The sequence below is a fragment of the Caretta caretta genome, chromosome 1, assembly GCF_965140235.1.
Source record: "Caretta caretta isolate rCarCar2 chromosome 1, rCarCar1.hap1, whole genome shotgun sequence".
NCBI classification, from domain to species: domain Eukaryota; kingdom Metazoa; phylum Chordata; order Testudines; family Cheloniidae; genus Caretta; species Caretta caretta.
In genome coordinates this window covers 36,980,279-36,991,547 of record NC_134206.1, presented here as the reverse complement: position 1 = coordinate 36,991,547, position 11,269 = coordinate 36,980,279, and positions in this window count along the sequence as shown.

The window sequence follows — 11,269 nt, the reverse complement described above, 5'->3', positions numbered from 1 at the left end:
GCCCTTCACTGGACTCTCTCCAATTTATCCACATCCTTCTTGAAGTGTGGGGCCCAAAACTGGACACAGTACTCCAGATGAGGCCTCACCAATGTCGAATAGAGGGGAACGATCACGTCCCTCGATCTGCTCGCTATGCCCCTACTTATACATCCCAAAATGCCATTGGCCTTCTTGGCAACAAGGGCACACTGCTGACTCATATCCAGCTTCTCGTCCACTGTCACCCCTAGGTCCTTTTCCGCAGAACTGCTGCCTAGCCATTTGGTCCCTAGTCTGTAGCGGTGCATTGGATTCTTCCGTCCTAAGTGCAGGACCCTGCACTTATCCTTATTGAACCTCATCAGATTTCTTTTGGCCCAATCCTCCAATTTGTCTAGGTCCTTCTGTATCCTATCCCTCCCCTCCAGCGTATCTACCACTCCTCCCAGTTTAGTATCATCCGCAAATTTGCTGAGAGTGCAATCCACACCATCCTCCAGATCATTTATGAAGATATTGAACAAAACCGGCCCCAGGACCGACCCTTGGGGCACTCCACTTGATACCGGCTGCCAACTAGACATGGAGCCATTGATCACTACCCGTTGAGCCCGACAATCTAGCCAGCTTTCTACCCATATTATAGTGCATTCATCCAGCCCATACTTCCTTAACTTGCTGACAAGAATACTGTGGTAGACCGTGTCAAAAGCTTTGCTAAAGTCAAGAAACAATACATCCACTGCTTTCTCTTCATCCACAGAACCAGTAATCTCATCATAAAAGGCGATTAGATTAGTCAGGCATGACCTTCCCTTGGTGAATCCATGCTGGCTGTTCCTGATCACTTTCCTCTCATGTAAGTGCTTCAGGATTGATTCCTTGAGGACCTGCTCCATGATTTTTCCAGGGACTGAGGTGAGGCTGACTGGCCTGTAGTTCCCAGGATCCTCCTCCTTCCCTTTTTTAAAGATTGGCACTACATTAGCCTTTTTCCAGTCATCCGGGACTTCCCCGGTTCGCCACGAGTTTTCAAAGATAATGGCCAATGGCTCTGCAGTCACAGCCGCCAATTCCTTCAGCACTCTCGGATGCAACTCGTCCGGCCCCATGGACTTGTGCACGTCCAGCTTTTCTAAATAGTCCCTAACCACCTCTATCTCCACAGAGGGCTGGCCATCTCTTCCCCATTTTGTGATGCCCAGCGCAGCAGTCTGGGAGCTGACCTTGTTCGTGAAGACAGAGGCAAAAAAAGCATTGAGTACATTAGCTTTTTCCACATCCTCTGTCACTAGGTTGCCTCCTTTGTTACTTTGTTTCTTCTGTCTGCCACATTTGTTGTTGTTTTCCTTCTGTTTCTGTTCTGGGTTTACTCCTGACACCATGTCATGCTCTTTGTAGCCTTTTATTTTATTTAAAGTGGATTTGACTCTGGTGGCTACAGTTCCAAGCTCAACAGAATGAAAGTCACTTCTGTTTCTTGTATTAGATTTAGAGTCTCTAGGAACACATACAGAGCAAGGATAGTGACCACACATACATTTACAAGTACAAGGTCTAGTCTGTTTTACAGGTTTTATTAAAGTTACCAGCAAAGTTATGAATACTCAAGCATACAGAAATTCTACAAAGGCCTATGCAAAAGTTACAAATATAGTTATACTCCCATCCTGCTAGAGAATGTTAGGGTCTGATGAGTCTCTCATGGACTGATCATCAGTAGAGGGATGGTTCCTGCTGGAATGTGCCATAGGGAGCTCAATTTTCCTAATCTGGGCACCCTCTTTTTATAATGTGATTCTGACTAGCCTCATTCCCTAGCCTCTATTTGCCAGAAGCTGGGAATGAGTGACAGGGGATGGATCATTTGATGATTACCTGTTCTGTTCATTCCCTCTGGGGCACCTGGCACTGGCCACAGTCGGAAGACTGGACACTGGGCTAGATGGACCTTTGGTCTGACCCACTATGGCCGTTCTTATGTTCTTATGACTCTACCTCATTAGCATTTACACACATAGTGGACCCTGCAGTTAGGGCATCTGTTAGAAAAATGTGACTACTGGGTATCTTGTAAGCAAAAACGTACTTTTATTGTTGATTTTTCACAATATCACCCATTGGTACATCTTTTCCCATAATCTTGTGGCATAAATTCATTCTTTGGTCATTTACTTATGCCAAGCATGTCTTAAATCTATGGCCTAGGATGGTTAAGCTAAAATCTTACAGGCCTCAGCCTGTTGGTCTTGCATTTCAGTCCTCATTACATAGAAACCTAATACATAATTATCCCTTCTAACTACTGATCAATCTTATATTTCTATAATCTGACAATTTAACTCCAGCATACAATAATTATACATGACATAACACGTTATTTAATCATAACATCACACAATAAATAAACAATAAACTAAAATCATTAGCACCATCTTGTACCAGACATGAACTGGATATAGAATTTCCTTATACACACCAGATGTGTTCATCACAAGATCCTTTATTGCTCTGCCAGGAATGGTTGAGGTTCATTTAAATAACATAAGAATGGCCATACTGGGTCAGACCAATGGTCCATCCAGCCCAGTATCCTGTCTGCCAACAGTGGCCAATGCCAGGTGCCCCAAAGGGAGTGAACCTAACAGGTAATGATCAAGTGGTCTCTCTCCAGACATCCATCTCCATCCTCTGACAAACAGAGGCTAGGGACACCATTCCTTACCCATCCTGGCTAATAGCCATTAATGGACTTAACCTCCATTAGTTTATCTAGTTCTCTTTTAAACCCTGTTACAGTCCCAGCCTTCACAACTTCCTCAGGCAAGGAGTTCCACAGGTTGACTGTGCGCAGTGTGAAAAAGAACTTCCTTTTATTTGTTTTAAACCTGCTACCCATTAATTTCATTTGGTGACCCCTAGTTCTTATATTATGGGAACAAGTAAATAACTTTTCCTTATTCACTTTCTCCACATTACTCATGGTTTTATACACCTCTATTATATCCCCCCTTAGTCTCCTCTTTTCCAAGCTGAAAAGTCCTAGCCTTTTTAATCTCTCCTCATATGGGACCTGTTCCAACCCCCTAATCATTTTAGTTGCCCTTCTCTGAACCTTTTCAAATGCAAGTGTATCTTTTTTGAGATGAGGAGACAGCATCTGTACGCAGTAGTCAAGATGTGGGTGTACCACGGTTTTATGTAAGGGCAATAAGATATTCTCGATCTCATTCTCTATCCCGTTTTTAATGATTCCTACCATCCTCTTTGCTTTTTTGCTGCTGCTGCACACTGCATGGATGTCTTCAGAGAACTATCCACTATGACTCCAAGATCTTTTTCCTGATTAATTGTAGCTAAATTAGCCCCCCTTATATTGTATGTATAGCTGGGTTTTTTTTCCCAGTGTGCATTACTTTACATTTATCCACATTAAATTTCATTTGCCATTTTGTTGCTCAATCACTTAGTTTTGTGAGATCTTTTTGAAGTTCTTCACAGTCTGCTTTGGTCTTAACTATCTTGAGCAGTTTAGTATCGTCTGCAAAATTCATGGTCCCAAGCTTCTCCCACCAGGGAACAATTCAAGAAAGCTTCTGCAAGACAACCCTGTTCTCCCTCCACTCCCCCAGTCTCCTCTCACAAGTTTTCCCTGAAGCCGGTGACCAGACCCATTGTGCTGACAGGTTCTGAAGGAAGTTCCATTCAACCCTTGTTTTGTGATACAGGGCTTCAAAGCCTGGCTGGGGAAAAAATTCTCCCCAGAATTTTTATTTTGAGAACGCGTTATTGTTTTGTTTTAATTGTGCTAAATCACTGCAGCCCGATTGTGTAAACCTAGCACTGAGTAGGTGAGTAGTCCTACTGACTTAGCTTAGCTGCCATTGGCGGTGTCCCCATGTACCTGAATAGGACCCAAAAAAGGATATACAACTGAGAGCTTTATTACTATCCTCTACACATGTGCATACCTTGATTTCCACTCAGAAAATCCTGCACCTTGTAGGCAGCAGCACCATGGAAAGTGGCTCCATATGTTCAAATCTCCCATGGGTCAACCACCACCTGGGCAAAGGAAGGGAGTGACATTGTTATGGGGCATGATGCCTCTGCCTTCAAATGGAAGTGGTGAGATCTGGACATGGTGGACCCTCCCACTCCCACATGATGAACCAACCCAATCCCACAATTGGCTAAAGGGACAACCGTTGAGTAGCAAGACACTACTGTCTCCTCACTGTCAGCTCCTTTGTGTGTCTAAACAGCTCTTAATCCTTACAGCAAGCGATTTACTGCTCCTAAATTATCAGTAAATCCATTTACACATGGACATCATACAACACCTTCTGCAATATTTTATTAGTCAAAATATCATTAATTAGGGTTTTTGCCAAATAGTTTAAATACTTATGAATTGGAATTTATATAATTACAGCCTTCTCAGAATATATTTTAAAAGCTCTATCAGGTATAAAGGTGAATTTTCAATGCCTCATTTAGCAGTACGATGGAACAAAAAAAAGAGGAAGATATTAAAATATTTTGAGCTGGAGGTTTAGCATTAGAAAGAAAGGCCTCGAGCTCTGATTACTAATTAAGTTCACATTTAGCACTAAGAAAACATTCAGGGCTGTAAGAAAGTTTGACAAGCCAAAGCTTACAGTTCTCTGTACAATTTCATGCTGTAATTATATTGGTATTTTTATGTTATTATAGTTATTATCTTGCCAATACTCAGGAAAACAAAACCTTCAAGGTGTGCATGTATGGATGTGTGTGTGTGTAAAATGTTGTTTTAAAAGAGACAGATTAGTAGCCCCTGATTCTGAAATCATTTAACTTTAACCCCTGCAACATGAATTTAACTGTGAGCTTATGACTAGTTCAGTAGAAGTCAGTTTTGCAACCACTTATGCAACTATTCACCTTTGAACACATTAGTCCCGTTAAAGACAATGGGACTATTTGCATGCTTAAAGATAACCTTGTACATTACTTGTTGCAAGACTGGGGCCCTATACTGGGGCAAGAACAGCAAACTCAGTTGACTCTAATGGAATTACTCTGGGTTAACCCTGGTGTATGTGAGTTGAGAATTGGGCCCAAGGTGTTGCTTACAGCTATCTATGCAATTTGAATTATTTAATTAGGTTTATTGTTCTTGATGTTGCAGATCCTTATCAGCATAACAATCTTCATTTCACTAGAGGGAATAAAATTGATTCTAAAAGTAAGGCATGTCACGGATTTTAGAAATAAGCTGGCAATACGTGTTTTGAAATTTACCTAGAAAGATCACATAATTATTCCACTTCACATGGCAATATCTGCATTCAGAATGTTGTTTTATTTTTAGAAAGGATATGTTGGAGATATGGCATGAATTGGTGATAAGGACTACTTACTTTGCATTAGCCACATGGCATTGATCAGTTGGCTGAACTGAAATAAAAGGTTAGCTGGAGTCTGGAGGTGAATTTGAAATTGGACTTATTTACTTTATTTCCAGATACCTTTACACAAACAAAGCATGAATAAATATAAATCAGTCAAAAGTGAATGAAGAGGTTTGAGAGAAATCATCTCTTTTCTGATATTGCAATATCAGCATTATGCTTTTAGAATAATTCTCACAGACGGTTTATGCAAACCTAATGGTATTTATTTGCTGAATTTGTTCATTGACGTCAAACCAGGATTCCTTTATCTAGCTGGATAGAACTCCCCACAGAACAGGGCTCCATATGTTGTATGTTGCACAGAGTACTCATCCTCTGCAAATACCCCCCATCAAACCCTGCCCCTCTCCACCCCCGAATTGGGGAACCACACAGCACAATAGATGGGATGGCAGGATATCTCCATACACCCATTTTTAAAGTATCTGAAAGAATTTTAATATGCAATAATATTTCAGTTATTGATAGCAAGTAGTGAATATTACATGGGCATTCACTTTCATGGCTACTTCGCAAACATACTTACGAAGGAGTCGGGGTGAGTGCCAGAAAATACTCGTAGTGGGGGAAAGCAATGTCTGCAACAGAGCATTTGCCTAAACAGTTTTTCACGAATGCTGAAGCAAGGGCTACTCAGGTTAGGTCTTGAAAATAGCCCCTGTGATGGTGCTCCCCATAAGGCTTTATGGAAATATGCTTATGGATATACATGACATAACTGGAATATGTTCGATGCTACATATGCCATGTAACATATCTATGTAAAGGTTATGATCTACTGAATCTATTAATCCTGTTTGTATGCATTGTATCATTTTTGTATTCGAAGTTATGAATATTGGCCATGTACTGGCTTGATTTCTAAATAACCTTAGTAGAGCATTTGGTCAGTTCCTGGAGAAAGGAATTCACAAAGTTAAGTGCCAAATCGAGAAGCACTTAAGGAAAAATGCATCTTGGAATGCTCCAATCCACATAAGAAGTCTTCCTGGAGACATTCAAGATACCATGTGGGCAATCGCTTCTGCCTGTAAGAAAGGTAAGTCATGCATGGACATGTGACTTGCCCAGGTGACTCCACAACTCTATCTTGGAGCTGGACTTTGCATAGGAGAGAGGAAGGGATCTCCACCCACAAGAGAAAGTCTATTTAAGCCGATGGGAGACCCCTCCATTTTGTCTTCAGCTGGCTAAAGAGAGAGCCTCTCCACCCCCAAGAAAGACATTGGAACAAAGGGCAATAACTACAGGGGGTGTGAAAGATTGCTGGACCTGGACTAGAAGGAGATCAGTCTGTAAAAGGAAGCTTACTGGCACTGGTGAGGTTTTGTCTGTATTCAGTTTTATGAGACATAGACTTGTGAGTTTTACTTTATTTTGCTTGGGAATTCACTTTGTTCTGTCTGTTACTACTTGGAACCACTTAAATACTACTTTCTGTATTTAATAAAATCACATTTTACTTATTAAGTTTACTTATTTTATTTACTTATTAATTTTACTTATTTTATTTTGCTTGGGAATTCACTTTGTTCTGTCTGTTACCACTTGGAACCACTTAAATCCTACTTTCTGTATTTAATAAAATCACATTTTACTTATTAATTAACCCATTAATTAACTCCATTGTATTAAGGCAAACAGGCAAACAGGTGTACATATCTCTCTATCAGTGTTATAGAGGGCGAACAATTTATGAGTTTACCCTGTATAAGCTTTATACAGGGTAAAATGGATTTATTCAGGGTTTGGGCCCCATTGAAAGTTGGGCATCTAAGTGTCTAGGACAGGAATGCTTCTGTAAGCTGCTTTCAGATAAGCCTACAGCTGTTAGGGGACGTGGTTCAGACCTGGGTCTGGGTTTGCAGCAGGCTAGCGCATCTGGCTCAAACCAGGCAGGGCACTGAAGTCCTAAGTTGACTGGGCAGGGAAAGCAGAGGCAGAAGTAGTCTTGGCACGTCAGGTGGCAGCTCCCAGGGGGTTTCTGTGATCCAACCCGTCACAGCCCCTCTCTAGGGAAAAGGTGCAATTTTAAAGTACATCATCTCCTGCTTCTTTATGGCCTGGTGCAAATTGTGCCAGTCACTCTGGTAAGGACCTTCATGAGCTCACTCAGGAACTTTGCAGTGTGGTGGAGTGAGGGCATCGCTGGCCTTAGGCCCCATTACGGGACTGTGGAGCAGGCTGGGATGTTAGATCGAAACACGTAACTATGGTCTGCATAGATCAGAAGATAGGTTGTCTGCAAATACTACTTCCTCCCGCATCTATCATCGGGTGAGATATTAAGACAGAGGAAGAGTAATGTGTAACACAGAGAACATTTATTATGCAACTAGCGAACAAGCTAGGCAAGAACCCCTTCAGGTGACAACAAAAAGTAAGCAAACTCACTCAGTTGTTAACAGATGCCAGAGCGTGAAGCTCAGAGCCCATAAACCCCTTAAACTATTGGTGTAAAACAGAGGAAAACCACAGTGGGTATTACAATACCATATCCAACTACAGGAGCACAATGACAAGGACTCAGGGTACTGTCAGGGACAATGGTGATAATCAGGGGTGCTGGACACTGGACAGAAACTCAGGAACTAGGTGTTCTTCTCCCTCTGGACAGGTCCTGTGGACAGGTCTTCATCCCTTCTGGGCAGGTCTTTTTCCTCTCAGGTAGGACTTCTGTGCTTGTCTTTGCAGTTTCTGCTTGACCTCATATGCACACAGCTAATGTGATGTAGTGATTGCATGCAAGTGAGTGTTAATGGGACCAAGAGTCCAAAGCCCTGTGAGTCCTGATTCCTCTTGGGCTTTTCTAGCAGCTTGGCTGATCTTGTGGGACACTGGCTGCCACTCAGATGGACAGCCCTGAGTGACAGGTGTGCCACCCTTAAATCACCTGCAGTTACTAGGCAGATTATGGCTGTCACATGACTGAACTGCCCTAGCCTTTCCTGCCTTGATTTGAAAAAGGCTGGAAGGGCATCAAATCCTCTGAGAAGAAGGGTGTCCAATATGGAGGCTTAACTGTTCTTTTACAAATACAAGATGGGAATTACATAAAAACAGGTCAGAAATAGTTTTTACCCAGCAGGACTCGGCCAGAGTAGCAATGGTATGGTAGCCCCAAAGCTGTCTCCTCCGGCCCAGAGGTGACACATGGGTGGGACATGCAGGATCACATGCCCACCCCCATTTGCTGCTTGGCTTGGACTGAGCATGGCCCGCTGGTCTTACTCTACTCCCTCTCCCCTGCTATTGGCAGGCACAGATTGTCTCTGCTCCTGCCCCTGCTGGTACAGGGGATGCAGTTGGCCTTTAAGAGATCTTTGTCTCTTGATCGGTGTGGAGGTAGTGGCCTGCACCACAGGCTGGATCAGACTCCTGCTGATGTGGCTGTGGGTGGTGATGTGCCCTTTCAGGGGACTCTCAGTCTCTCACCTAGAGCTGAGCAGGAAATGGTTTTGCCGTCCCATGAAAACATTCATGATGGCAGACATTTTGCCTGATTCACATCAGAGTGAAACAATCCTTTCAAATATTTTCACCAACCCCCCCCCCCCCCAAAAAAACCCACCTCTCTGAGTAGCCGAAAGACCAATGGCGTGGGTGCTGACCTGAGGAGGAGTTTGAACTGGATCTCTTACATTCCAGGTGAGCACTAACCCCTGGGCTATTGGCTATTCTAAGGCGAGTGGCATTCTCTCTCTCTGACCACAAATTCCATTATGGGCCTGACTAACCCATCTCAATGAAACATTCACAGTACGCGCTATCTATAAAACTTTGTTTTTCACAAATCCGCATTTGATGATGGAAAAGCTGTTTTGTCAAAAAGTTCCCAGTGAGCTCTATCCTCTGCGTTAGAAGCAGCCCTGGATGGCTGATGTGGCAACCCCTGATCCAGCTCCCCCCTGCGGCGGCTGGTGCTGGTGGTGAAGGATATTGGGAACACCACACAGCTGCACTACTACAGGGCAGGAGCACTAGGGGGCGCCCTGGAACTCCTGGGAGGGCAGAGGCCGTGCGCCTCAGTGCTGCTATCCCCTTTGTGTGCTGCAGCTTACTCCCCACTGGCCAGCCATGCCCCTGCCTTCTCTTGCCTGAGTGCTGTCCATCCCCAGGCAGTAGTGAGGGAGCAGCAACTGTATTTTCCCCCAGGCATGCAATTCTGCCTGGCCCCTATTCAAGCTGCACAAGGGGAGAAGGGCTCCATCCAAGCACGCTCATAAGGGTCAGCAGAATCTGGTCCTGTGTGTGTGTGTGTGTAACTTAACACAATTCATTAAATAATTAAATATATCTTAAACACAGTGTATGTGCAGCACTGTCCTCCACTGGATGCAATCAGAACTGCTCAATAGAAACTTCCTTCATTTGATTTCCCCCCCACCTCCCTGGAGATAAGGCCCCTGTGGGTGGGTGTTTGAAGCCCAGTGGGTGCTTTTAGCCATTATGAGGGTTGGTAGCACAGCCAGACTCCCTCTCCTTCTCCCCTCCTACTGCTGCTTGCCTCCCACGCTGGCAGAATAGGCAATCCAGTGAGGGAAGGGAGAGGATGAGATGGCAGACGGCACAGGTAGCTGCAGTGTCTCACTGCAGAGAAGTTCTGAGAGGGGAATTTGGGGGATCAAACTGAGGAAAGGGAAACCTGGGAGTTAACGCAATAGGAGGAGCGGAGGATTGAGGGAGGGGAGAAGAACTGGAGGAGCAAATCTACCATTTTCTCCCAGGGAGGCATCCCTCCTGCCCTAGTGCAAAAACTTGTTCTGGTGCGAAATACTGTTGAAGAGCTCCTCATCTGTGGCACTATGAAGACATTCTGAAGGGCCATGCTTTGCAGCATAGTAACAACTGTATGCTGGCTTGCCACTGATTTGATACCATACTTTGTCAAATATTTTAAATGCTCAGCACAAACCCATGAATTGCCAAAGGTTATCTAGCTGCTTTTCACACACAATTGTGTACACTATACAGGGGGAGAGCACTTTGTTCTAATTTGGCCTATTCTTTTTAAAAGAATGGCATCAGTTAAATGCACCATGCTGAGCTACAGGATAATGGCTATTCCTTTAACAGTAATAATTTATCACTTCCTATCTCATTAACAGCTTGGTTTAACTAGAGCGTAGATTGACTGATTTATTGAGTTAGAGAATTATATGGCAAGAACCAGACACAGGTTAAAGTTGCTTTACAGAGAATAGCCAAATATAAAGGGAAGAAGAAACCTTCTTGGCATCCCTGCCCTGTCCTAGGAAGTTTCATTACAATTCACTGTGCCACTTCTAGATGCTCAGCGCAGCAGTGTTTTAACTGCTGCAGGCAAAATCCATATCAATCTATTGTAGGTGTTTGTTTCATTGTTGGTATTCTGTGCTCCATCACAATGGTACGGACATGGGATGCTGACTGCCAAACCGCTGAGGGTAACTTCTGGTGTGCCAGATGGGGGTTTGTGAGTCAGAATCAATGGACAGTGAAATTACTAACTAAAAAAGGTATTGAACAACAAAATATCTACATTTTTGTTTGATTAATTAGCTTGCTGACAGCCAAAAATTTCCACACATTTTCCAATATTTGCACTTTGGAACATTTCTCCTTTGTCCAAGCAAGCACCATTTTCTGGATAGTAACAAAGGTGTTGTCTGACAGAGACGTGGGTGAAAACTCAGCAGTATTCTGGCACTGTTGAACAATAGCTCCTGGTTACACATTTCCCACAATAAAGCTCATCTGGGAAAGATTAAGCTTTTGCCTTTGCTACAAGATTTTACTTGGGTAAAATGTTTAAAATTGAATTTCATCTTTGAAATCTCTATAAAGCC